The sequence below is a fragment of the Cherax quadricarinatus genome, chromosome 2, assembly GCF_038502225.1.
Source record: "Cherax quadricarinatus isolate ZL_2023a chromosome 2, ASM3850222v1, whole genome shotgun sequence".
NCBI lineage: Eukaryota > Metazoa > Arthropoda > Malacostraca > Decapoda > Parastacidae > Cherax > Cherax quadricarinatus.
In genome coordinates, this window is record NC_091293.1 from 43,084,199 (window position 1) to 43,111,292 (window position 27,094).

A 27,094-nucleotide genomic window follows, 5' to 3' on the forward strand; every position below is an offset into this window, starting at 1 on the left:
GAGTTCAGTCAGGGAAATTTAAGGTAGTCATTGCATGACCCACTACAGAACTGCAGGAGGCCAATAGATGAATATGTTGAGTGCAATAAAGCAATGGTGGATACACTAGCTAGCTGAGGTGGCAAGAAGAGCTCACTCAAGTAGAGCAAAGCTACTGGTTATGGGCGACTTCAACCACATGGAGATTGACTGGGAAATTTGGAAAACCTGGAGCCACATGGGGGTCCCGAAACATGAAGAGCAAAGATGACGGATGTGGCACTGGAAAACCTCATGCATCAACATGTTAAGGACACTACCAGAGAGAGAGGGGAGAATGAACCAGCAAGACTGGGCTTTGTGTTCACCCTGAGTAGCTCAGACATCGAGGACATCACATATGAAAGGCTCCTTGGAGCTAGTGACCACGTGATTCTGAGCTTTGAATATATCGTAGAGCTACAAGTGGAGAGGGTAACAGGAGTAGAAAGGGAAAATCCAAACTATAAAAGGGGGACTACACAGGTATGAGGATCTTCCTGCAGGAGGTTCAGTGGGAAAGAGAGTTGGTAGGAAAGTCAGTAAATGAAATGATGGACTACGTGACAATAAAATGCAAAGAGGCAGAGGAAAGGTTTGTTCCCAAGGGTGACAGAAATAATGGGAAGACCAGAACGAGCCCTTGGTTTACCCGAAGGTGTAGGGAGGCAAAAACTAAGTGCACTAGAGAATAGAAAAATTACAGAAGGCAAAGGACACAGGAAAATGAGGAGATTATTCGATGAACCAGAAACGAGTATGCACAGATGAGGAGGAAGGCCCAGCAGCAGTACAAAAATGACATAGCATCAAAAGTCAAATCTGACCCGAAACTGCACAGCCACATTAGGTGGAAGACAACAGTCAAGGACCAGGTAATCAGGCTGAGGAAAGAAGGTGGGGAGCTCACAAGAAATGACCAATGTGGCATGCAAAGAGTACGTAACCTTTATTCGGCGCATGTACACACCCTCATTTACAGGCTATCTCCCCCAACCAGCGAACCAGGTTGCTAAGAGTTGATGATGGGGCCCCGTCGTTCAACTAGTGACCAGGTTCTAGCCAATAAGATGGTTTTGGCAATCGCAGAGGCTATGTGGGTACCACTCTCCTGTCTGCCCTTGTCATTCCCATTCTAGAGCTGGTTGAAGCACGGTCTGCTATCTTGTGGCTTCTATTTCTGCCTTGCTTACCGTGGAGTGCACTATACTTATCACTGTACATAGTGTACATATTGCTGTTCTAAATTGGTGAAGGATAATATAAGTCTAAACTTTTTCTGCTGTGTTTATTTTGCTCCCATTACACCCGGGATAACAGGCCATTTGGATTCCTGGGTTGTAATATGGGTAGCCTGTCCGAGAGCTGGAGCTGGACTTAGAGAAACGGTTGAGCTTAGGGTGAAGCTCGTAGCAGGAACATTGTGCAGCTTGCTGTCTGGCATTGCATTAGCTTGGCCTACGCTTTACAAATTTTGTGTGTCAGTTACTGTTATGGTCAGCCTTGCTATTGTGTGATCGTTCAACAGCTCGCTACTAGCTTGTTCGGTGTGCTCGCTTCGCTACGGTCATTCTTCTAGAACAGTGTAGCTGTCTGGCATTGCTTTACAAATTTTGCGTGTCAGTTGTTACTTTTTTTTATATTTTATTTAAAACATCATAAATACAAGGCTGCTTAAAAATTAAATAGCATCACCATACATAATCTATAGAGTACCTGGAGAGAGTTTCGGGGGTCAACGCCCCCGCGGCCCGGTCTGTGACCAGGCCTCCTGGTGGATCAGCGCCTGATCAACCAGGCTGTTGCTGCTGGCTGCACGCAAACCAACGTACGAGCCACAGCCCGGCTGATCATGAACTGACTTTAGGTGCTTGTCCAGTGCCAGCTTGAAGACTGCCAGGGGTCTGTTGGTAATCCCCCTTATGTGTGCTGGGAGGCAGTTGAACAGTCTCGGGCCCCTGACACTTATTGTATGGTCTCTTAACGTGCTAGTGACACCCCTGCTTTTCATTGGGGGGATGGTGCATCGTCTGCCAAGTCTTTTGCTTTCGTAGTGAGTGATTTTCGTGTGCAAGTTCGGTACTAGTCCCTCTAGGATTTTCCAGGTGTATATAATCATGTATCTCTCCCTCCTGCGTTCCAGGGAATACAGGTTTAGAAACCTCAAGCGCTCCCAGTAATTGAGGTGTTTTATCTCCGTTATGCGCGCCGTGAAAGTTCTCTGTACATTTTCTAGGTCGGCAATTTCACCTGCCTTGAAAGGTGCTGTTAGAGTGCAGCAATATTCCAGCCTAGATAGAACAAGTGACCTGAAGAGTGTCATCATGGGCTTGGCCTCCCTAGTTTTGAAGGTTCTCATTATCCATCCTGTCATTTTTCTAGCAGATGCGATTGATACAATGTTATGGTCCTTGAAGGTGAGATCCTCCGACATAATCACTCCCAGGTCTTTGACGTTGGTGTTTCGCTCTATTTCGTGGCCAGAATTTGTTTTGTACTCTGATGAAGATTTAATTTCCTCATGTTTACCATATCTGAGTAATTGAAATTTCTCATCGTTGAACTTCATATTGTTTTCTGCAGCCCACTGAAAGATTTGGTTGATGTCCGCCTGGAGCCTTGCAGTGTCTGCAATGGAAGACACTGTCATGCAGATTCGGGTGTCATCTGCAAAGGAAGACACGGTGCTGTGGCTGACATCCTTGTCTATGTCGGATATGAGGATGAGGAACAAGATGGGAGCTAGTACTGTGCCTTGTGGAACAGAGCTTTTCACCGTAGCTGCCTCGGACTTTACTCTGTTGACGACTACTCTCTGTGTTCTGTTAGTGAGGAAATTATAGATCCATCGACCGACTTTTCCTGTTATTCCTTTAGCGCGCATTTTGTGCGCTATTACGCCATGGTCACACTTGTCGAAGGCTTTTGCAAAGTCTGTATATATTACATCTGCATTCTTTTTGTCTTCTAGTGCATTTAGGACCTTGTCGTAGTGATCCAGTAGTTGAGACAGACAGGAGCGACCTGTTCTAAACCCATGTTGCCCTGGGTTGTGTAACTGATGGGTTTCTAGATGGGTGGTGATCTTGCTTCTTAGGACCCTTTCAAAGATTTTTATGATATGGGATGTTAGTGCTATTGGTCTGTAGTTCTTTGCTGTTGCTTTACTGCCCCCTTTGTGGAGTGGGGCTATGTCTGTTGTTTTTAGTAACTGAGGGACGACCCCCGTGTCCATGCTCCCTCTCCATAGGATGGAAAAGGCTCGTGATAGGGGCTTCTTGCAGTTCTTGATGAACACAGAGTTCCATGAGTCTGGCCCTGGGGCAGAGTGCATGGGCATGTCATTTATCGCCTGTTCGAAGTCATTTGGCGTCAGGATAACATCGGATAGGCTTGTGTTAATCAAATTTTGTGGCTCTCTCATAAAAAATTCATTTTGATCTTCGACTCTCAGTCTGGTTAGCGGCTTGCTAAAAACTGAGTCATATTGGGACTTGAGTAGCTCACTCATTTCCTTGCTGTCATCTGTGTAGGACCCATCTTGTTTAAGTAGGGGCCCAATACTAGGCGTTGTTCTCGATTTTGATTTGGCATAGGAGAAGAAATACTTTGGGTTTCTTTCGATTTCATTTATAGCTTTTAGTTCTTCCCGCGATTCCTGACTCCTAAAGGATTCTTTTAGCTTAAGTTCGATGCTTGCTATTTCTCTGACCAGTGTCTCCCTGCGCATTTCAGATATATTGACCTCTTTTAGCCGCTCTGTTATTCTTTTCCGTCGCCTGTAAAGGGAGCACCTGTCTCTTTCTATTTTACATCTACTCCTCCTTTTTCTTAGAGGAATAAGCCTTGTGCATACATCGAGTGCCACCGAGTTAATCTGTTCTAGGCATAAGTTTGGGTCTGTGTTGCTTAGTATATCTTCCCAGCTTATATCGGTTAGGACTTGGTTTACTTGGTCCCACTTTATGTTTTTGTTATTGAAGTTGAATTTGGTGAATGCTCCCTCGTGACTAGTCTCATTTTGTCGGTCTGGGGCTCCTCGCATACATGTCTGAACCTCAATTATGTTGTGATCTGAGTATATTGTTTTTGATATGGTGACATTTCTTATCAGATCATCATTGTTAGTGAATATGAGGTCTAGTGTATTCTCCAGTCTAGTAGGCTCTATTATTTGCTGGTTTAAATTGAATTTTGTGCAGAGGTACACACCATAAATACCAGAAAAAAATCTTTAACTAATACGTATAGATATATACGACAAACACACCATAAAATGCATACGTACGTTTCACTAAACACACACAATACCAAAAGATATAACTGTTTGTGTAACAAATATAACACTGGTGGAAACCCCACTTAACCCATTATAACCTACATGCACATCATACAAACATGTTACATTGATGTTTAAACAATGTTATGTAATTTGCATACAAAATATACAATTGATTATAGAAATTCCAACTTAGACACAAATTCAATGATTTACTCTAACACAAATTCATTAACATAATAAATATTATATAAATTGACGATCATATTAATCGTCAGCAATTTCCATCCGTTCCATAAGTGTTCAATCTTGATACCTATGAACTACGTTTGAATCACAAACAAAAATCATAATGTTGCTACATATTTATAGGATACAACTGGACGACTCAGGGTAATGTACACGTGTTATATCCCTTTAATACTTTGGTGACTCACAGACTAGATTGAACAGTAACAGGGAAGGGATAAAACATGCATATATATATACATATATATACACACACACACACACATATATATATATATATATATATATATATATATATATATATATATATATATATATATATATATATACATACATACATACATACATACACATATATATACATATGCACGTTTATATACCCAAATATCTGGACCTCCATAACACAATCAAAAACAAAACTAAGAAAACTAGTGACTCAAGAATACAACGAGTCTTTACACAAAGGAAGCATCAAAAACATAACAAATATGTAAAGGCACCCCAGTCATTTTGTACATAAAAAGGTACAATAAGTAACCCTAACCCCTGAATCTACAACCACACATCCATAACAACTAAAAAACATTCATGCCTAAACTCATATTCACGCAACTCACATCCTTCCCCCCCAAGAGACGAGCCAGCTATTGCCCACTGACCTACACCACAACTTATTCGGCATGCCCGTATATTTATTCACAGATTCACAAGGGTTTCAAGAGTGAGCCTTTTATAACCGTCCGAAAAACCCTTATCCCACCTCCTCCCATACAATTCCCTATTCCTACACATTGTACGATAAAACGTTATTGCAAGGACACGCCTTCTCACCTCACTGACCCCTTTCCCCCGCATTACCCACGAAATATAAATGTAATCCACGATAATATAATCTAAAGCCCGTTCAACGTCCTGGTCTAATCCACCGATGTCGAGACTTAACGCACGCAGGACCTGCACTCCTCTGCCTCCCACCCTCTGTACCACCCTACCCAACCAACTCCTGACATCTTCTAAACCTTCGCAAAAATAGACAACGTGAAAAGCCGTGTCTTCCCCACCACAAAACCCACACCCGCCTCCCTCCACGACTCTTCTGGATCGTAGTATTGCCCCTGACGGCAATATACCATGTAAAAAACGAAACATGACTTCACGCACCCTAGGCCGTAATTTCAACTTGCTAAATCGGAGCCATATATTTTCCCACGAGTACATGGGGAACAAACCTTCTACTGAAGTTGCGCACGTACCCCCTAGTAACCTACTTAAAACCCTTATGCGAATGTTCCTCCGTTCCTTTACCATCAACAAAGCTCGTAGTACAATCTCACAATCCCTTAACTCCATTCCCCTATACCACTTTTTCACCCTCGTATATACTTGGTCCATATTTCCCGCCATCACACCCACACGCAAAACCTCCCACTTTAGAAAAACACATTTCACCCTACGCTTTAAGTCCAACAATCCTAAACCTCCTCGACGTACAGGTAACATAACAACCTCACGTTTTAACCAATCACACCTCGATCCCCACAGAAAGGTAAATACTCTTCTCAATATTCCATTGACCGCTGTTCCTGTAATTGGGAATACAGCCGCAACGTGCCACACCTTACTATACAATAAAACGTTAACAACGATCACACGTTGGGCCAGAGTGAGATGTTGGGGCCTCAAAACACCCAGACGACCAATGACCTTTTCCAACGTCCTTACTGAATTTTCCTCCCGCACCACATCCAAATCATCTCTATAAATAATACCACAAATCTTTAATGACATCGCAGTTGTGTTAACCACGTTACAGCTCACCATTCCACCCAGTTTCCAGGTCCCTAACCCCATGATCATCGACTTTTCACTATTTACCTTCATACCCGTGGCACGTTCAAACACAATTCAATTCAAATTCAAAGTTTATTCTCTATAAGGATTACAATGCTGAGTTTACAGAAATTTGGTTATTGTTTGGTTTAACATGTAGTAAAATTGAGATTACAGAGTGTACCACTAGAACGCTTAGCATGGCTAGGCATTTCGGGCATACTTAGTTTTATTCTTAAATGTAAAATATTACAAATTATGAGGTAAGTTGGTATTATGGCTAAGTGACTAAATACTATTTTGTGAGTTTAGCAGTGTGAATGCTTTTGTTTTGGCACAGTATATAGTTTCAGTATTGGAGTATCACAGGATTCATTATATTAAGACTGAGATTAATATTTCTGTTTATGGTCAAATGAGTGTGCGAGTGTAAGTGTGAACCACCAGGTGGTATTCGTGTAGTTAGTTGACGGGGTGTATCAGGGAGATAAGATGTTTTCTAATGGTAGTTTTGAAGGTGATGAATGTGTCTGCAGTTCTAGAGTTCTCAGGTAGGGTATTCCAGCACAACATCTTCCAACCCTTTCAAAGACATTCGTTCACACACCAAAACAGTCGTATCATCCACATAACCTATTAATGCCGGCCAACAATCCCCTTCCCCTACCCCACCCCCACCCCGGGAACTAACTGTGCTCTCAACCATCCTGTAAAAGGGATCCTGAAAACACGCAAATAAGATCTGTGACATAGGGCACCCTCGTCTTAAACCTCTACCCATCTCAAAATCCGTCCCTATACACCCATTTATTTGTACCCTCATCCTTGCCCCCCTTATACAGCGTGTTTACCCACCCAACTATTTCTTCTCCATAACCCTGTCTCCGAAGAATACTCTGCAGTGCACCCCTTTCCACTATCATAGGCGGCTCGCCAGTCCAAGGTCAGTAAAGCCGCCCCCGCCCCTCCCCCCGTTGACTCCACAAAACTTCTTATAAGCCCGTGACCTTCTAACATCGACCTGCCCGGCAACCCATACTGCGATGGCGAAACGACCCTCCCCACCACGCATTTTACCCTATTACCCAAAATTTTTGCGAAAACCTTATAGTCTGCACAGAGCAACGATATCGCCCTATACTTCCCAAGGTTTGGCTGCCCTTTGCCTTTCGGGACCAACACCACAACTGCCGTATTCTGCTTATCCCCTAACGTACCCTTCTCCTTCATACAATTTAATAATCTTACCATGAACTTCCCAATCAACTCCCAATGCTGCAAATAAAATTCCACCGGTAAACCATCAATACCCGGGGACTTGCCCTTCCTCATTCCGTGTAAAGCAATTTCAATTTCCTCCTCAGTAATAACCCCACCCAAAGCCTTCCTATCACTGTGACCCAAAATGCACTTAGCATACGTGCACACCTTACTTAATTCCACTTCATCCACGCCACTACTAGTCCAGTGTTTTTTATACCATGTATCCGCATATGCACTTATAGCTTTTGTGTTTCGTATCACTTGACCTGCTCTATGGATTCCCATCATCTCATTTACCTCCAAGCTCGGGATTGCCGTCAGCGCCTGCTTTTGCTTTTGTTGTCTCAACACACACGCGGATGGCCTGTCTCCCCACAAAACTTCTTCTAATCCTGCTTGCACCCGCACCGCTTGAAACTGCTCATTATGCAACGTTCGCAAGCTCTCTTTTATGTCTACAATCTCGTCCATGGGGTAAACACCACCAACCGATCCCTGCCCATAACAACTTCGTAATCGATCCTCTAAATAATTCGCTAGCCCATATTTTAAAGTGTTTATACGCCTACCCTCCCTCACATAAAAGGACTTTATTCTTTCCTTTGCCACCGAGTCCCACCACGTTACAATGTCTTCCACCTCCTGAGCTTCCCTTGAAAGCTCATTCCACAGCATAGAAAAACCCTCCAACCCTTCCTCATCACTTAACACTAATATTTAATTTCCAATAATTCTTATAAATTTCGGCCATTCCCTCCCACCCTACCTCCACTACAACTGCCCTATGATCTGACAAGACCGTCTCCACCGTATTAAAAGACTTTACAACTACACCCTGTGAAATATACACTCTGTCTAACCTTGCAGCATATCCCCTTCTGATAAAAGTATGTTCTGTTTCCCACACCCCTCCCCCAAACACATCTCTTAACTTAACATCCCTCAACAAATCTCTGAGAGGTGCAGACACATGCCCAGCCCCTTTGGGTTCGACGTCAGCCGCCCTTATGACACAGTTCCAGTCACCCCCCACTATCGCTACTTCCGGAAGACCACGCAAAAAATAAACAAGGTCCTCACACACAAAATCCGTTCGAACCTTCGTGTTATTCTCCGCAGGGGCATAGACACTTACCAAGGATACACGCTTTCCCATCCAAGTCCCATCCACTCGCAACACCCTCCCCCCACCCCCCTCACATCTCTGCAACACAAACGGGCTCGTCTCTTTTATTAAAAGACCCACACCACCTTTCAAACGGATAGTTGGCAGGGTCAGTACTGTATAACCTGCAACCTGCAACACTTCTCCTTCTTTGAAATTGTGTTCTTGAAGGAAGAGAACATCAATTCTATGTTTGCTAAGAAAACTGCTCAACCAATCTCTCTTTAGTCTAGTACATAAACCGTTAACATTAGCAGTCATACACCGAAGGCCTGTTATATTTTCCACCCTTTCCTCTTCTCCTCCCGTGGTTCACCACTTGATTTGTTACGTCTATGTGTCTTTACAGTACCTTCCCATTCGCCTCCCTTCTTGAGATGGCATCCCTCATGACCCCCCCCCTCCCGACCCCCCTCCCCACCCCTCTCCTCACCCATCCTCTCAGTTTTTTTCCCAGTCCTCTGTGCCGGCGTCAGTACGTCATCCGAATCTGATGTAGCTGCCCGTTTCCTCGTTACGTTCTTATCCTCCATGTCAAGATCCGAGGAAGCCTCACAGTGTACCTCAACTTCCACCTCACAATGAGGTATGAAGTCTCCCGATGTCCCAGTCTCGTCGTCCTTCTGCGGAGTCTCATATTGTTGACAATCCGGACTCAGAAAGTCTCCAGCTACGTCTTCCGGAGACGGAGCTTCCACCACTTGCGGTGACAAGGTCCTTAAAACTTCGTCTAAATCCTCACCAATACTCAACACGTCATGCCGGGGTACCAATCCAGTAGATGGTATCGGCAACGACTCAGGTGCAGGCAGCTGAGGGAAGGACTCACTCTCATTTCGAAAAGCCTGTTCCACCATCTCACTCCACAAACGACCACGCCCTTCCTCTGACGAACGATGCTCACCTTCATCACGTGTGACTGGGGCTACTTCTTCTTGCACAGGTTTGGTCACGCGTCTGTTCTTTTCGCATGCCGCCGCTATGTGGTCATACTCTCCACAAATGCGACATGTACGCCGCTGTCCAGGATATAAAACCATTACCTGTGTCCTAAAATCTTGAAGATACACATATGACGGTATGGGTTGACGCAACGTCATCTTAAGGCTGAATGTACCTTCCGGCATACCTGTGTAGGCACCCATTATCCACTTACCCTGCTGGGCAGAATGCACAGTTCCATATTTCTCAAATACGTTTCTGATGTCAGCTTCGTTTGCCTCGAAGGGGACATTCCTCAACTTTATCCAGGTATAATATCGAGACACGTCCATCAGTCTCACACGCACAGCAGGAGTAACGTCAAAACACACATCTTGAAAGCGCTTAACCACCGATTCATAAACTGTCGCAGCAAGCAGTTTCACAAATACTCTATGCGCTCCGTTCAGCGCTACCCCATACAATTCACCATCTTGTATGCCGTATGTCTCCTTGATTATCTTGGGTAAGAGTATTTGAGCTGAACTAGGTGTAATCGCACCTCGAAGCAGTTCAATACCAATAGTATTAACGCGTCTGCGATAACAAACCGCCATCTTAACACCAGTAATTTCCCAGCGGTGTCTACAGAGACACAACAACACCTCCTCGTACCACTGCTGTTAGGTTACTGAGGAGCGTCAGGCAAGGGGGTCTACACAGCCCAAGAGCGATGCAGACAATGTCAGTTGTTACTAGCCTGTTCGGTGTGGAGAATTTTGCAGTCAGCTTTGCTTGTATGCATATTCTGCAATCGCACTGCCCTAAAAAAACTAAACAGATGACAGCAAAGAGACTGAACAGTCCCTGGCTAACACCCAGCATTCTCAAATCCATAAATACAAAACACCAATATGAAAAACAGTACAGAATGGGTCACATAACCAGAGACCAAACAAAACGTTACTCGTCAATCCTAACCAGCCTGATAAGAAGGGCAAAAAAATTGTATTATGAGAACAGATTATCCAACTTACGAGGTGATATAAAAAAGACCTGGAAAACACTATCTGAAATTCTGGGAACAAAAAAGATATCACGAAATAGCGAAATAAAATTAGCAAAATCAGATGAACCCCAACTCCCACCAACAGAAACAGCAAACAGACTCAATGATTTCTTCTCCACTATAGGACAAAACCTTGCCCATAAAATCCCAAGCTCAGATACCCCACCAAATAACTACCTCACCGGCAACTACCCGAACACACTGTTCCTAGCTCCGACTAACCCATACGAAGTCTCCCTTATTATCAATGCACTAAAAAACAAGGCAGGAGATTTAAGTACCTTACCACCCTTTATATATAAAAAAGTGTCACAAGTGCTATCTCCAATCATTGCAACACTCTTTAACAAATCCATTGAATCCTCCACCTTCCCTACAGTACTCAAAATAGCAAGGGTCACCCCGATCCACAAAGGAGGAGACCAAACAGAGTTGAATAACTATAGGCCAATATCCAACTTACACCCTCTCTCAAAAATCTTTGAAAAACTAATTCATAAACGAATCTACTCCTACCTTATCTCCCAAAACATACTCAACCCCTGCCAATTTGGATTCAGGCCTAATAAAAATACTAATGATGCTATTATACACATGCTAGAACATATATACACTGCAATAGAGAAAAAAGAAGTCCCACTGGGGATCTTCATTGACTTACGTAAAGCTTTTGATACAGTTGACCATGACTTGCTCCACGTAAAATTGTCACACTATGGTATAAGAGGGCACTCCCTCAATTACCTCAAGTCATACCTCAGCAACAGAAGCCAATATGTGTACGCAAATGGGGCAAACTCTTCTGCGCAACCAATTACAGTTGGTGTCCCACAGGGAAGTGTCCTTGGCCCTCTTCTCTTTCTCCTATACATAAATGACCTTCCAAATGCTTCGCAATTACTCAAACCCACACTATTTGCAGATGACACTACATACGTCTTCTCTCACCCGAGCCCAGTCACACTAGCCAATACTGTAAATACCGAATTACAGAAAATATCTACCTGGATGAGGACTAACAAACTTACACTAAACATTGACAAAACCTACTTCATTCAGTTTGGTAACAGAGCTACAGATGTCCCTCTTAACATAATGATAAACGGATCACCTATCACAAAGCTAACAGAGGGAAAATTCTTAGGAATCCACCTTGATAATAGACTCAAATTTCATACACATATACAACAAATTTCTAAGAAAATTTCCAAGACTGTAGGCATACTATCGAAGATACGGTACTATGTTCCACAGTCAGCCCTCCTGGCCCTATATCACTCTCTTATCTACCCCTATCTCACCTATGGAATTTGTGCATGGGGCTCAACAACAGTTAACCATCTCAGACCACTAATTACCCAACAAAAGGCTGCAGTTAGAATGATAACAAATTCTCACTACAGGCAGCACACTCCACCAATATTCAATACACTAAACCTACTCACCATACAAAACATCCATACTTATTACTGCACCTATTACATACATAGAACACTTAACTCTGATATTAACCCTCCCCTCAAACATCTCCTTGCCAACCTCAACAGAACACATGACCATAACACAAGGCACAGATCACTCTTTGATGTTCCTCGTGTTCATCTCACACTATGCAAAAACTCAATGCACATAAAAGGCCCTAAAATCTGGAATTCATTACCTGTAAATATAAAAGAAACACTACCTGTTTATAAATTCAAGTCTCTACTCAAAGATCACTTACTCACCCAAAACCAAATAAATACTGAATAACTGAACCTTACAAATTGAATATCTTAAATGTTTCTCACAATTATATCACATAAATGTTAAACCTAAAACCCAATCTAACTTTATTATTTTTTAAATACACTACCTAACAGAATCCTTCATATGACCTGTCTTTGTAATACTCACTTGTGCTTTATAGTAATCTGTTTACATTAATGTTTTATCACTGACTTCATCATTGCTTAATTAATCTTAAGTTAATTTTAAGCCAGCCCGTAATGCTATGCATAGTATAAGTGGCTTTGGCATACTGCTCTTATCTGTATTTTTTTGTACCTCTGTATGTGTGCACAAATTTATAATAAATAAATAAATAAATAAATAAATAAATAGCTAAGTGTGTTCTGCAAGTTAACGTGTTACGTTGGGGTATTCTGCAATCGTACTGTGCATAGCGAATAACTTATGCCACCTAGACGAGTCAGACGTCTGGTGTCGGCATACCTGGAGTTTACCTGGAGAGAGTTTCGGGGGTCAACGCCCCCGCGGCCCGGTCTGTGACCAGGCCTCCTGGTGGATCAGCGCCTGATCAACCAGGCTGTTGCTGCTGGCTGCACGCAAACCAACGTACGAGCCACAGCCCGGCTGATCAGGAACTGTCTTTAGGTGCTTGTCCAGTGCCAGCTTGAAGACTGCCAGGGGTCTGTTGGTAATCCCCCTTATGTGTGCTGGGAGGCAGTTGAACAGTCTCGGGCCCCTGACACTTATTGTATGGTCTCTTAACGTGCTAGTGACACCCCTGCTTTTCATTGGGGGGATGGTGCATCGTCTGCCAAGTCTTTTGCTTTCGTAGTGAGTGATTTTCGTGTGCAAGTTTGGTACTAGTCCCTCTAGGATTTTCCAGGTGTATATAATCATGTATCTCTCCCTCCTGCGTTCCAGGGAATACAGGTTTAGAAACCTCAAGCGCTCCCAGTAATTGAGGTGTTTTATCTCCGTTATGCGCGCCGTGAAAGTTCTCTGTACATTTTCTAGGTCGGCAATTTCACCTGCCTTGAAAGGTGCTGTTAGAGTGCAGCAATATTCCAGCCTAGATAGAACAAGTGACCTGAAGAGTGTCATCATGGGCTTGGCCTCCCTAGTTTTGAAGGTTCTCATTATCCATCCTGTCATTTTTCTAGCAGATGCGATTGATACAATGTTATGGTCCTTGAAGGTGAGATCCTCCGACATAATCACTCCCAGGTCTTTGACGTTGGTGTTTCGCTCTATTTTGTGGCCAGAATTTGTTTTGTACTCTGATGAAGATTTAATTTTCTCATGTTTACCATATCTGAGTAATTGAAATTTCTCATCGTTGAACTTCATATTGTTTTCTGCAGCCCAATGAAAGATTTGGTTGATGTCCGCCTGGAGCCTTGCAGTGTCTGCAATGGAAGACACTGTCATGCAGATTCGGGTGTCATCTGCAAAGGAAGACACGGTGCTGTGGCTGACATCCTTGTCTATGTCGGATATGAGGATGAGGAACAAGATGGGAGCTAGTACTGTGCCTTGTGGAACAGAGCTTTTCACCGTAGCTGCCTCGGACTTTACTCTGTTGACGACTACTCTGTGTTCTGTTAGTGAGGAAATTATAGATACATCGACCGACTTTTCCTGTTATTCCTTTAGCGCGCATTTTGTGCGCTATTACGCCATGGTCACACTTGTCGAAGGCTTTTGCAAAGTCTGTATATATTACATCTGCATTCTTTTTGTCTTCTAGTGCATTTAGGACCTTGTCGTAGTGATCCAGTAGTTGAGACAGACAGGAGCGACCTGTTCTAAACCCATGTTGCCCTGGGTTGTGTAACTGATGGGTTTCTAGATGGGTGGTGATCTTGCTTCTTAGGACCCTTTCAAAGATTTTTATGATATGGGATGTTAGTGCTATTGGTCTGTAGTTCTTTGCTGTTGCTTTACTGCCCCCTTTGTGGAGTGGGGCTATGTCTGTTGTTTTTAGTAACTGAGGGACGACCCCCGTGTCCATGCTCCCTCTCCATAGGATGGAAAAGGCTCGTGATAGGGGCTTCTTGCAGTTCTTGATGAACACAGAGTTCCATGAGTCTGGCCCTGGGGCAGAGTGCATGGGCATGTCATTTATCGCCTGTTCGAAGTCATTTGGCGTCAGGATAACATCGGATAGGCTTGTGTTAATCAAATTTTGTGGCTCTCTCATAAAAAATTCATTTTGATCTTCGACTCTCAGTCTGGGTTAGCGGCTTGCTAAAAACTGAGTCATATTGGGACTTGAGTAGCTCACTCATTTCCTTGCTGTCATCTGTGTAGGACCCATCTTGTTTAAGTAGGGGCCCAATACTGGACGTTGTTCTCGATTTTGATTTGGCATAGGAGAAGAAATACTTTGGGTTTCTTTCGATTTCATTTATGGCTTTTAGTTCTTCCCGCGATTCCTGACTCCTAAAGGATTCTTTTAGCTTAAGTTCGATGCTTGCTATTTCTCTGACCAGTGTCTCCCTGCGCATTTCAGATATATTGACCTCTTTTAGCCGCTCTGTTATTCTTTTCCGTCGCCTGTAAAGGGAGCGCCTGTCTCTTTCTATTTTACATCTACTCCTCCTTTTTCTTAGAGGAATAAGCCTTGTGCATACATCGAGTGCCACCGAGTTAATCTGTTCTAGGCATAAGTTTGGGTCTGTGTTGCTTAGTATATCTTCCCAGCTTATATCGGTTAGGACTTGGTTTACTTGGTCCCACTTTATGTTTTTGTTATTGAAGTTGAATTTGGTGAATGCTCCCTCGTGACTAGTCTCATTTTGTCGGTCTGGGGCTCCACGCATACATGTCTGAACCTCAATTATGTTGTGATCTGAGTATATTGTTTTTGATATGGTGACATTTCTTATCAGATCATCATTGTTAGTGAAGATGAGGTCTAGTGTATTGTCCAGTCTAGTAGGCTCTATTATTTGCTGGTTTAAATTGAATTTTGTGCAGAGATTTAAAAGTTCGTGTGAGTGTGAGTTTTCATCAGAGCTGCCTCCTGGTGTTATTACTGCAACAATATTATTTGCTATATTCCTCCATTTTAGGTGCCTTAAGTTGAAGTCCCCCAGGAGCAAGATGTTGGGTGCAGGAGCTGGAAGATTTTCCAGACAGTGGTCAATTTTTAACAGCTGTTCCTGGAATTGCTGGGATGTTGCATCCGGAGGCTTGTAGACTACCACAATGACTAGGTTTTGGTTCTCGACCTTTACTGCTAAAACTTCCACTACATCATTTGAGGCATTAAGCAGTTCTGTGCAAACAAGTGACTCTGCAATGTACAGCCCAACCCCCCCCCCCTTTTGCCTGTTCACTCTGTCACATCTGTATAGGTTGTAACCTGGGATCCAAATTTCGTTGTCCAAGTGATCCTTTATGTGGGTCTCAGTGAAAGCCGCGAACATTGCCTTTGCCTCTGCAAGCAGTCCACGGATGAAAGGTATTTTGTTGTTTGTTGCTGGCTTTAGACCCTGTATATTTGCAAAGAAGAATGTTATCGGACTGGTGGTATTGTTGGTACTGGGGGGGGGGGATTTTTTTTCCGGCATTAGTATCTGTATCTGTTGGTTTGGAGTGGAGGCCATCGACTGTGGTTCCACTCCAGGAATGACTGGATTTGGTGTACGATTTCTGCCATTTCCTGCCATTTTTTTTCCTTCCTGGCACTAAAAAACCTCTCCCTCTTGAGTGGCTGTGGCTACCCAGGTTTTCCCATGGCCTGGATGTTTTGTATCTTTTTGTCCCCTTTAGATGGTATGCCTGGCAATTTAAGTTATAGCACAGTCTTTCCTGTACTGAAGAGGTACACATTTCAGGGTGAAAAAGCTTACAGGAAGGGAGTTTGCATTTTCCTGTTGTCATATGGGCATGGCATTTTCTAGGGTGGTCATAGTTGCATGTCCCATCTGTTTTTCCAGATTTCCCATGCCAGCAGATACCAAGTGCATAGTATGTGCACAGACTTGGTTTCCGCTTGCCTTGGGTTTCTGTGACTGTATTCCCTGTTGGTGCATGTTTCCCTGTCTTACTTCTATCCTCCCTAGCACCAACAATGGAGCTCCCACCAGTTGTTTTTGGTAATTTATCCTCACTATTGCTATTGGAGTCCTCTTGTTTGCTATTTCCTGCTGTATTTCTAGTTTGCAATATTGGTTTTATCTTATCTTTGACTACACTTGTTTCCCTACTATGGCTCCTGTCCCCTATGAGGTCATTTATATGTATTCCTTCCTGCGTATAATTCCCGACTACCTGGACAAAATCTCCAGCTTCACCATTACTGTCTCCCAGGACAGTATCTCCAGCTTCACCATTACTGTCTCCCAGGACAGTATCTCCAGCTTCACCATTACTGTCTCCCAGGACAGCACTATCAGCCCCACATTTACTGACTACCAGGACATCACCTCCAGCCATCGTTGGGCATCGTTGGTTCATACAGCATTATTGGATAAGGCACAGGAATTTACGTCAGCATTAAATGACGCTGAATTTTCTGATTATAAAGTAGTGAAGACCAGTGTTGGGAGCATATACATGTATCCCAGCCAAATATAGAAAGATTTTTAAATTAAGCAGGCGGCAGCTTGGTCAATCCCTAGTGGACTTTGTGAGACAGCAAACCAAAGCTTTTACCAGCTGGTATAAAGCAAGTGGTGTCTCTACCTTTGAGGAGGTGGTACAGCTTATTCTGATTGATAACCTGCTGGAGTCTGTGGGACCAGAGGTTCGAGTCTTTCTGCAGGATCGTGACTTAACCACTGCATTGGAGGCAGCCAGGTTGGCTGATACCTTCGAAACTAACCGCTCCTTGTCCGAGCGGTCCTGTCTCTCGTTTCAACAGCCTGGCATGAGCAGAGATCGTCAACCTTGGAGAATGAAGTGCCAGCCGGAGGGAGAACGTCTACGTCAGCCAACTAAGTCACCTGGTGAGCCACGCTTCTCAACATATGGTCCGCCTGCGGAGAGGCAAACTACTCATGGTGCATCTCGACAACAGTATCCAGAGACACCAGCCAGAACGACACCATTTGCAACATCAGCAGGGAGTAAAGGGCAAGCCTGTCATCTGCTTCCTCTGTAACATAGTAGGTCACATCCGTCCCAACTGCCCCCATAAACCCCAACCCATTGGGAAAATCTCTAATATCCCTAGTAACATGTCCCCTAGAGAAGTAGAAAAAGGTATGGCCCCTTATTGCAAGTCTTATTTCCCTTCAGGAAAACTCAGAAACAACTGAAGTAAAGACCTTTAGAGATACTGGAGCATATTGCTCACTTGTAAGAGAAGGAATATTACCCCTTTCAGAGAACACTTCCTTGAATTCCTCTGTTTTATTGGAAGCATTTGGAGGAGCTATATATTCTGTTCCTTTGCATAAAATTTATGTACAGTGCAAATATTACACTGGGTACTTGACTGTAGGTGTCTCAAAAGGATTCCCCATGAAAGATGCCATGTTATTACTGGGTAATAACATTACTACTGTTAGTGCGTGTCCTGAACCTATAATGAGTGAAAGGACCCTTCTTTAAAATTCGCTTTTGAGGCAGCCATGGGTAAATCCTCTTTGGGTCATCCGGTCAGGTATGAATTTAAAAACGATTATTTGATCTGCACTGAGACTGGTAAGGAGATAGAGGGCCGGCAATTGTATGACAGGTTAGTGGTTCCAACCAAGTTTAGACCTCAAATATTAAATATAGCTCATAATACTTCATTAGGAGGTCACTTAGGAATTACAAAAACCTTGTATAGAATCACAAAAGAATTTTATTGGCCAAAATTAAGGAAAGATGTGAAGAATCATATTAGGTGTTGCCGAGAATGTTAGCAAGTAGGGAAACCTGGACATTCCATTAAACCTGCACCTCTCCAACCTATACCTGCTGATGGAGAACCTTTTGCAGATTTAATTATAGATTGTGTAGGTCCACTACCTAGGTCAAAGTCTGGAAATCAATATTTACGATTATGGATAAAGTAACCAGATATCCTGAAGCAATTCCCATGCGCAGTATTAATACTAAAGCTATTCTCAAAGCTTTAACCAAATTCATTTCTTGTTTTGGCATTCCTAAAACTATTCAAAGTGATCAAGGTACTAACTTTACTGCCAAAGCATTTAGGTAAGTATTAACTAGGTTAGGGATAATCCACAACTTATCCACTGCCTATCATCCTCAGTCCCAAGGCGCCTTGGAAAGATTCCATCAGACATTAAAAACAATGATGAGAACTTTTTGCATGCACTTTCCTACAGACTGTTGCTGTTCTCAGTACGAGAGACGGTGCAAGAGTCTACAGGGTATAGTCCGTTTGAGCTGATCTTTGGGCACAATGTACGAGGTCCTCTTCGGGTGCTCAAAGAAGGATGGATGGGAGAAGACGTTAGCTCAACACTCTACAACCCGTCTTCAAGGTTGCAGGTGGCACGTCAGTTAGCCAAGGCTAACCTAAAGACAGCTCAAAGTAAGATGAAACAGAGGTATGTCAACTAACTACACGAATACCACCTGGTGGTTCACACTTACACTCACTGACTCATTTGACCATAAACAGAAATATTAATCTCTATCTTAAAATAATGAATCCTGTGATACTCCAATACTGAAACTATGTACTGTGCTAAAACAAAACCATTTACATTGCTAAACTCACAAACTAGTATTTAGTCACTTAGCCATAATACCAACTTACCTCATAATTTGTAATATTTTACAATTAAGAATAAAACTAAGTCTGCCCGAAATGCCTAGCCATGCTAAGCGTTCTAGTGGTACACTCTGTAATCACTATTTTACTACATGTAAACCACACAATAACCAAATTTCTGTAAACTCAGCATTGTAATCCTTATAGAGAATAAACTTTGAAAGTGCACAATTCCGCTCCTTCCATCCAGGAGACAAGGTGTTGGTGCAGGAACCTATGCCTGGCCACACCTTGAAAGCTAGATTTACGGGACCTATGCAGATTGTAAGTAGATTATCTGATGTAAATTATGTGGTAGCTCCCATTGATAAGACCTCAAAAACTATTTACCACATCAATCAATTGAAATCTTTTCATACACCAGATAAAGTCCCAGTAATGACTCTGTCCTCTACCTCTGAGGACGACTGTGATTCTTTGCACTCTATCTCTGAAATTAATATTAAACTTTCAAATTCTGTCCTCCTCAAGGACCCTAGCCCTTTAATGGAGGGACTATCTAAAACGCAAGCAACAAATTTAACTGAGCTTCTACAGTCATGTCCTAATATTTTTTCGGATGTGCCGAAAAAATGTACGTTAGGTTATCATGATGTAGATGTGGGAAACTCTAAACCAATTAAACTCTCCCTCTACAGAGCTAATCCTGAAAAGCAGAGGCTACTTCAGCAGGAAGTAGAATTTTTGTTAAAGCATGGTTTAGTGGAGGAGTCATCTAGTCCATGGGCTTCACCGTGCATCCTTGTGAAGAAGGCTGATGGAGGGTTTCGTATGTGTACAGACTACCGTAAGGTGAATGAGGTCACAATTACAGATGCTTACCCTCTTCCTCGTCTGGATGACGTAATTGACTTTGTGGGTAAGGCTATTTTTGTGTCCAAGTTAGATCTCCTGCAAGGTTACTATCAGGTACCTTTGACGAATAAGGCGAAGGAAATCTCTGCCTTCGTAATTCCAGGAGGTCATTATCAATACAGTTACCCCCTTCGGAATGAAAAATTCCCCCTCTTCATTCCAGAAACTTATCCATCAGGCTATTAAAGGACTTGAAGGCACGGCAGCGTACCTAGATGATATTGTTGTGGTGTCTGATACTTGGGATCAACACCTACTTAGACTTAAGGCTCTTTTTGAGACCTTTAAGAGTTCCCATTTAACAGTTAATTTATCTAAATCTTCCTTTGGCCAGGCCACTATCACTTTTCTAGGCCATGAAGTAGGTAGTGGTAAAGTTGCACCTAAACTTGCTAAAGTTCTTGCTATTAAAGATTATCCAGTTCCTCATGATAGGAAATCTCTTCAACGTTTCCTAGGCATGATAGGATTTTACAGAAGATTCTGTAAGAATTTCTCAGATATTGTAGCCCCTCTTACCTCTCTTACCAGTCACAAAGTTCCCTTTAATTGGACCTCAGACTGTAACTGCTTTTAATAAAGCAAAAAGAATATTGTGTACTGCACCCATTCTCTTGTCTCCAGACTTCTCCAAACCTTTTTCATTACAGGTTGATGCTTGTGAGTCTGGGGTTGGGGCAGTACTATTACAAATCGAGAATGAGGAGTTGCAGCCTGTAGCATACTTTTCAGCCAAGTTCCAGCCACATCAGAGGGCTTACTCTACCATTGAAAAAGAAGCCCTCGCGCTGGTACTGGCTTTGGAGCATTTCGATGTTTGTGGGCCAGACATCGCAGGTGGTCAGTTTACAGTGATCACAATCCTCTGGTATATCTCCAAGCCATGAAGAACCACAACACAAGGCTCATGCGCTGGACGCTAAGACTGCAACCATACTCACTCAGAATTAAATATATTGCCGGCAAAGAAAATGTGTTGGCGGACTCATTATCTAGTCTAATATTTTTATTTAGGTTAGGAAGTTATATTTGTGGTAACCCCTTTTCACACTTTTTTTTTTATTCCCTGGTGTGGGTTTTTTTTTTTAGTGAGAGGATGCGGGCTACCAATGTGGCATGCAAAGAGTACGTAACCTTTATTCGGCGCATGTACACACCCTCATTTACAGGCTATCTCCCCCAACCAGCGAACCAGGTTGCTAAGAGTTGATGATGGGGCCCCGTCGTTCAACTAGTGACCAGGTTCTAGCCAATAAAAAGATGGTTTTGGCAATCGCAGAGGTTATGTGGGTACCACTCTCCTGTCTGCCCTTGTCATTCCCATTCTAGAGCTGGTTGAAGCACGGTCTGCTATCTTGTGGCTTCTATTTCTGCCTTGCTTACCGTGGAGTGCACTAAACTTATCACTGTACATAGTGTACATATTGCTGTTCTAAATTGGTGAAGGATAATATAAGTCTAAACTTTTTCTGCTGTGTTTATTTTGCTCCCATTACACCCGGGATAACAGGCCATTTGGATTCCTGGGTTGCAATAACCAAGAAGTATGTGAGGAGCTCAACACGAGATTTCAGGAAGTATTTACAGTGGAGGCAGAAGGGACACTGGGAAAACATAACAGAGGGGTACACCTGCAAGGGATATACCAACAAATGTTGGATGAAATACACACAACCAAGGAGGAGGTGAAGAAGCTCCTAAGTGACCTTGATACCTCAAAGGTGGTGGGACCAGACATCTCTCTGTGGGTCCTTAGAGAGGGAGCAGAGACACTGTGTGCCACTAACCACAATCTTCAACACATCCCTTGAAACTGGGCAACTACCTGAGGTATGGAAGGCGGCAAATGTAGTCCCCATCTTTAAGAAAGGAGACGGAAACAAAGAACAAAGTATAGACCAGTGTCACTGACATGTATAGTATGCAAAGTCATGGAGAAGATTATCAAGAGGTGAGTGGTGGAGCACCTGGAACAGACCAAGACGGATTCATGAACAGACCAGCACGGATTCATGGAAGGCAAATCCTGTATCACAAACCTGGAATTTTATGACAAGGTAACTGAAGTAAGACATGAGAGGGAAGGGTGGGTTGATTACATTTTCTTGGACTGCAAGAAGGCCTCACAAAAAATTAATACAGAAGCTAGAGGAACAGGCATGTATAACAGGAAGGGCACTGCAATGGATCAGAGAATACCTAACAGGGAGACAGCAGCAAGTCATGGTAAGTGATGGTATTACAGTGGGTGCCTGTGATGAGCGGGGTCCCACAGGGGTCAGTCCTAGGACCAGTGCTATTCTTTGTATATGTGAATGACATGACGGAAATGATACTCAGAATTGTCCCTGTTTGCAGATGATGTGAAGTTAATGAGGAGAATTAAACCAGATGTGGATCAGACAGGTCTAAGAAGAGACCTGGACAGGCTGGACGTGTGGTCCAGCAACTGGCTCCAAGAATTTAACCCCACCAAATGCAAAGTCATGAAGTTCGGGAAAAGACAAAGAAGACCGCAGACAGAGTATAGGCTAGGTGACCAAAGACTGCAAACCTCACTCAAGGAGAAAGATCTTGGGGCGAGTATAATACCAAGCACGTCCCTGGAAGCACACATCAACTAGATAACTGCTGCAACATATGGGTGCCTGGCAAACCTGAGAATAGCGTTCCGATACCTCAGTAAGGAATCGTTCAAGACTCTATGCACTGTGTACGTAAGGCCCATGCTGGAGTACGCAGCACCAGTTTGGAACCCACACCTGGTCAAGCACGTCAAGGAATTAGAGAAAGTGCAAAGGTTTGCAACATGGCTGGTTCCAGAGCTAAGGGAAATGTCTTACGAAGAAAGGTTGAGGGAACTCGGCCTGACGACATTGGAGGACAGGAGGGTCAGGGAAGACATGATAATGACATACAAAACACTGTGTGGAATAGATAAGGTGGACAGAGACAGAATGTTCCAGAGATGAGACACAGAAACAAGGGGTCACAACTGGAAGTTGAAGACTCAGATGAGTCAAAGGGATGTAAGGAAGTATTTCTTCAGCCACAGAGTTGTTAGGAAGTGGAATAGTCTGGCAAGTGATGTAGCGGAGGCAGGAACCATACATAGTTTTAAGACGAGGTATGATAAAGCTCATGGAATAGGGAGAGGGAGGACCCAGTAGCAGTCAGTGAAGAGGTGGGGCCAGGAGCTGAGTCTCGACCCCTACAACCACAATTGGATGAGTACAATTAGGTGAGTACACGCACACACATACACACATACAAGGAATAGGATAATAACCAGCAGTAACTGATTTAAATCCAGAAAGGACAATAAGTGGAGAGAGTAGCATTACTAGGAAAGACAACTGGGACTAAATATGAGCCTACTCGACAGAGGCATAACAGATCTTTCAACCACAACAACCCCTACCCTACCCCCCTAACCATCTTTCCCTCACACACATACACAAACACACACACACACACACACACACACACACACACACACACACACACACACACACACAGAAAAGAGGCACTAAACTATAGACCTGTGTCATTGACGTGTATAGTATGCAAAATTATGGAGAAGATTATCAGGAGGAGAGTGGTGGAGCACCTGGAACGGAACAGGAGTATAAATGCCAACCAGCACGGATTCATGGAAGGCAAATCCTGTGTCACAAACCTTCTGGAGTTTTATGATAAAATAACAGAAGTAAGACAAGAGAGAGAGGGGTGGGTTGATTGCATCTTCTTGGACTGCAAGAAGGCCTTTGACACAGTTCCTCACAAGAGATTAGTGCAGAAGCTAGAGCATCAGGCGCATATAACAGGAAGGGCACTGCAATGGATCAGAGAATATCTGACAGGGAGGCAACAACGAGTCATGGTACGTAATGATGTATCACAGTGGGCACCTGTGACGAGCGGGGTCCCACAGGGGTCGGTCCTAGGACCAGTGCTATTTTTGGTATATGTGAACGACATGACGGAAGGGTTAGACTCAGAAGTGTCCCGGTTTGCAGATGATGTGAAGTTAATGAGGAGAATTAAATCTGATGAGGACCAGGCAGGACTTCAAAGAGACCTGGACAGACTGGACACCTGGTCCAGCAAATGGCTTCTCGAATTTAATCCTGCCAAATGCAAAGTCATGAAGATAGGGGAAGGGCACAGAAGACCACAGACAGAGTATAGGCTAGGTGGCCAAAGACTGCAAACCTCACTCAAGGAGAAAGATCTTGGGGTGAGTATAACACCGAGCATGTCTCCGGAAGCACACATCAATCAGATAACTGCTGCAGCATATGGGCGCCTGGCAAACCTGAGAACAGCATTCCGACACCTTAGTAAGGAATCATTCAAGACACTGTACACCGTGTATGTCAGGCCCATACTGGAGTATGCAGCACCTGTTTGGAACCCGCACTTGATAAAGCACGTCAAGAAACTAGAGAAAGTACAAAGGTTTGCAACAAGGTTAGTTCCAGAGCTAAGGGGAATGTCCTATGAAGAAAGATTAAGGGAAATCGGCCTGACGACACTGGAGGACAGGAGGGTCAGGGGAGACATGATAACGACATATAAAATACTGCGTGGAATAGACAAGGTGGACAAGGACAGGATGTTCCAGGGAGGGGACACAGAAACAAGAGGCCACAATTGGAAGTTGAAGACACAAATGAGTCAGAGAGATAGAGGAAGTATTTCTTCAGTCACAGAGTTGTAAGGCAGTGGAATAGCCTAGAAAATGACGTAGTGGAGGCAGGAACCATACACAGTTTTAAGACGAGGTTTGATAAAGCTCATGGAGCGGGGAGAGAGAGGGTCTAGTAGCAACCGGTGAAGAGGCGGGGCCAGGAGCTAGGACTCGACCCCTGCAACCACAAATAGGTGAGTACAAATAGGTGAGTACACACACACACACACACACACATACGCCAATTACCGCCAAACACACGAACACACACACATACGCGCACATACACACACACACACACACACACACACACACACACACACACACACACACACACACACACACACACACACAAGAAGGCGTTTGACACAGTTCCACAAAAGATTAGTGCAAAAACTGGAGGACCAAGCAGGGATAACAGGGAAGGCACTACACTGGATCAGGGAATACTTGTCAGGAAGACAGCAGCGAGTAATGGTACGTGGCGAGGTGTCAGAGTGGGCACCTGTGACCAGCGGGGTCCCACAGGGGTCAGTCCTAGGACCAGTGCTGTTTCTGGTATTTGTGAACGACATGACGGAAGGAATAGACTCCGAGGTGTCCCTGTTTGCAGATGACGTGAAGTTGATGAGAAGAATTCTTTCGATAGAAGACCAGGCAGAACTACAAAGGGATCTGGACAGGCTGCAGACCTGGTCCAGCAACTGTCTCCTGGAGTTCAATCCCACCAAGTGCAAAGCCATGAAGATTGGGAAAGGGCAAAGAAGACCGCAGACGGAGTACAGTCTAGGGGGCCAGAGACTACAAACCTCACTCAAGGAAAAAGATCTTGGGGTGAGTATAACACCAGGCACATCTCCTGAAGCGCACATCAACCAAATAACTGCTGCAGCATATGGGCGCCTGGCAAACCTCAGAACAGCATTCCGACATCCTAATAAGGAATCGTTCAGGACCCTGTACACCGTGTACGTCAGGCCCATATTGGAGTATGCGGCACCAGTTTGGAACCCACACCCAGCCAAGCATGTAAAGAAACTAGAGAAAGTGCAAAGGTTTGCAACAAGACTAGTCCCAGAGCCAAGAGGTATGTCCTACGTCGTAGGACATACGAGGAGAGGTTAAGGGAAATCAACCTGACGACACTGGAGGGCAGGAGAGATAGGGGGGACATGATAACGACTTACAAAATACTGAGAGGAATTGACAAGGTGGACAAAGACAGGATGTTCCAGAGATTGGACACAGCAACAAGGGGACACAGTTGGAAGTTGAAGACACAGATGAATCACAGGGATGTTAGGAAGTATTTCTTCAGCCACAGAGTAGTCAGGAAGTGGAAAAGTTTGGGAAGCGATGTAGTGGAGGCAGGATCCATACATAGCTTTAAGCAGAGGTATGATAAAGCTCACGGTTCAGGGAGAGTGACCTAGTAGCGACCAGTGAAGAGGCGGGGCAAGGAGCTCGGACTCGACCCCTGCAACCTCAACTAGGTGAGTACAACTATGTGAGTACACACACACACACACACACACACACACACACACGCAGGAGTATTTCTTCAGTCATAGAGTTGTCAGGCAGTGGAATAGCCTAGAAAGTGACGTAGTGGAGGCAGGAACCATACATAGTTTTAAGACGAGGTTTGATAAAGCTCATGGAGCAGGGAGAGAGAGGACCCAGTAGCAACCGGTGAAGAGGCGGGGCCAGGAGCTAAGACTCGACCCCTGCAACCACAAAAAGGTGAGTACACACACAAACACACACACACGTGGTAATGCTTTATTTACAGGGAACAAAGTCAGGGTATTTTTCCAGATTGGTCTGTGGATGAAATATTTTGACATATCTTGGACATTTCTGAGTGAATTGTCTCTGAATTCATTAAATTTATCGCACTCCAATACATAATGACGCAAGGTGTGACAATAGTCCATCTGGCAAAGTTTGCATTTCGTTTGGTCTACATCTGATGGTGGTGATTTACCCTGTCAAAGATACTGGTGAGACCGAGACGTTTGGAGTCTCGGGGGACGGTGTCAACAGCCCTTGCTGCAGAGAGCTTCTCACAAGGAGGCAGATATTAATAAAATTTTCGTAAGAGTCCCTTTATGTATTTTTCTCCATAAACCTGGATCAGTTGTATCTTACTTTGTTGGCCATTGTGATTTAAAGAGGATTAGAGAAATGAAGTTGTCACGACTCAAGAAATCGTAATGACACGATTGCAGACTAACCACGGTACGGGCAGGGATTAAACCCTCGGTGAGTGAGTCATA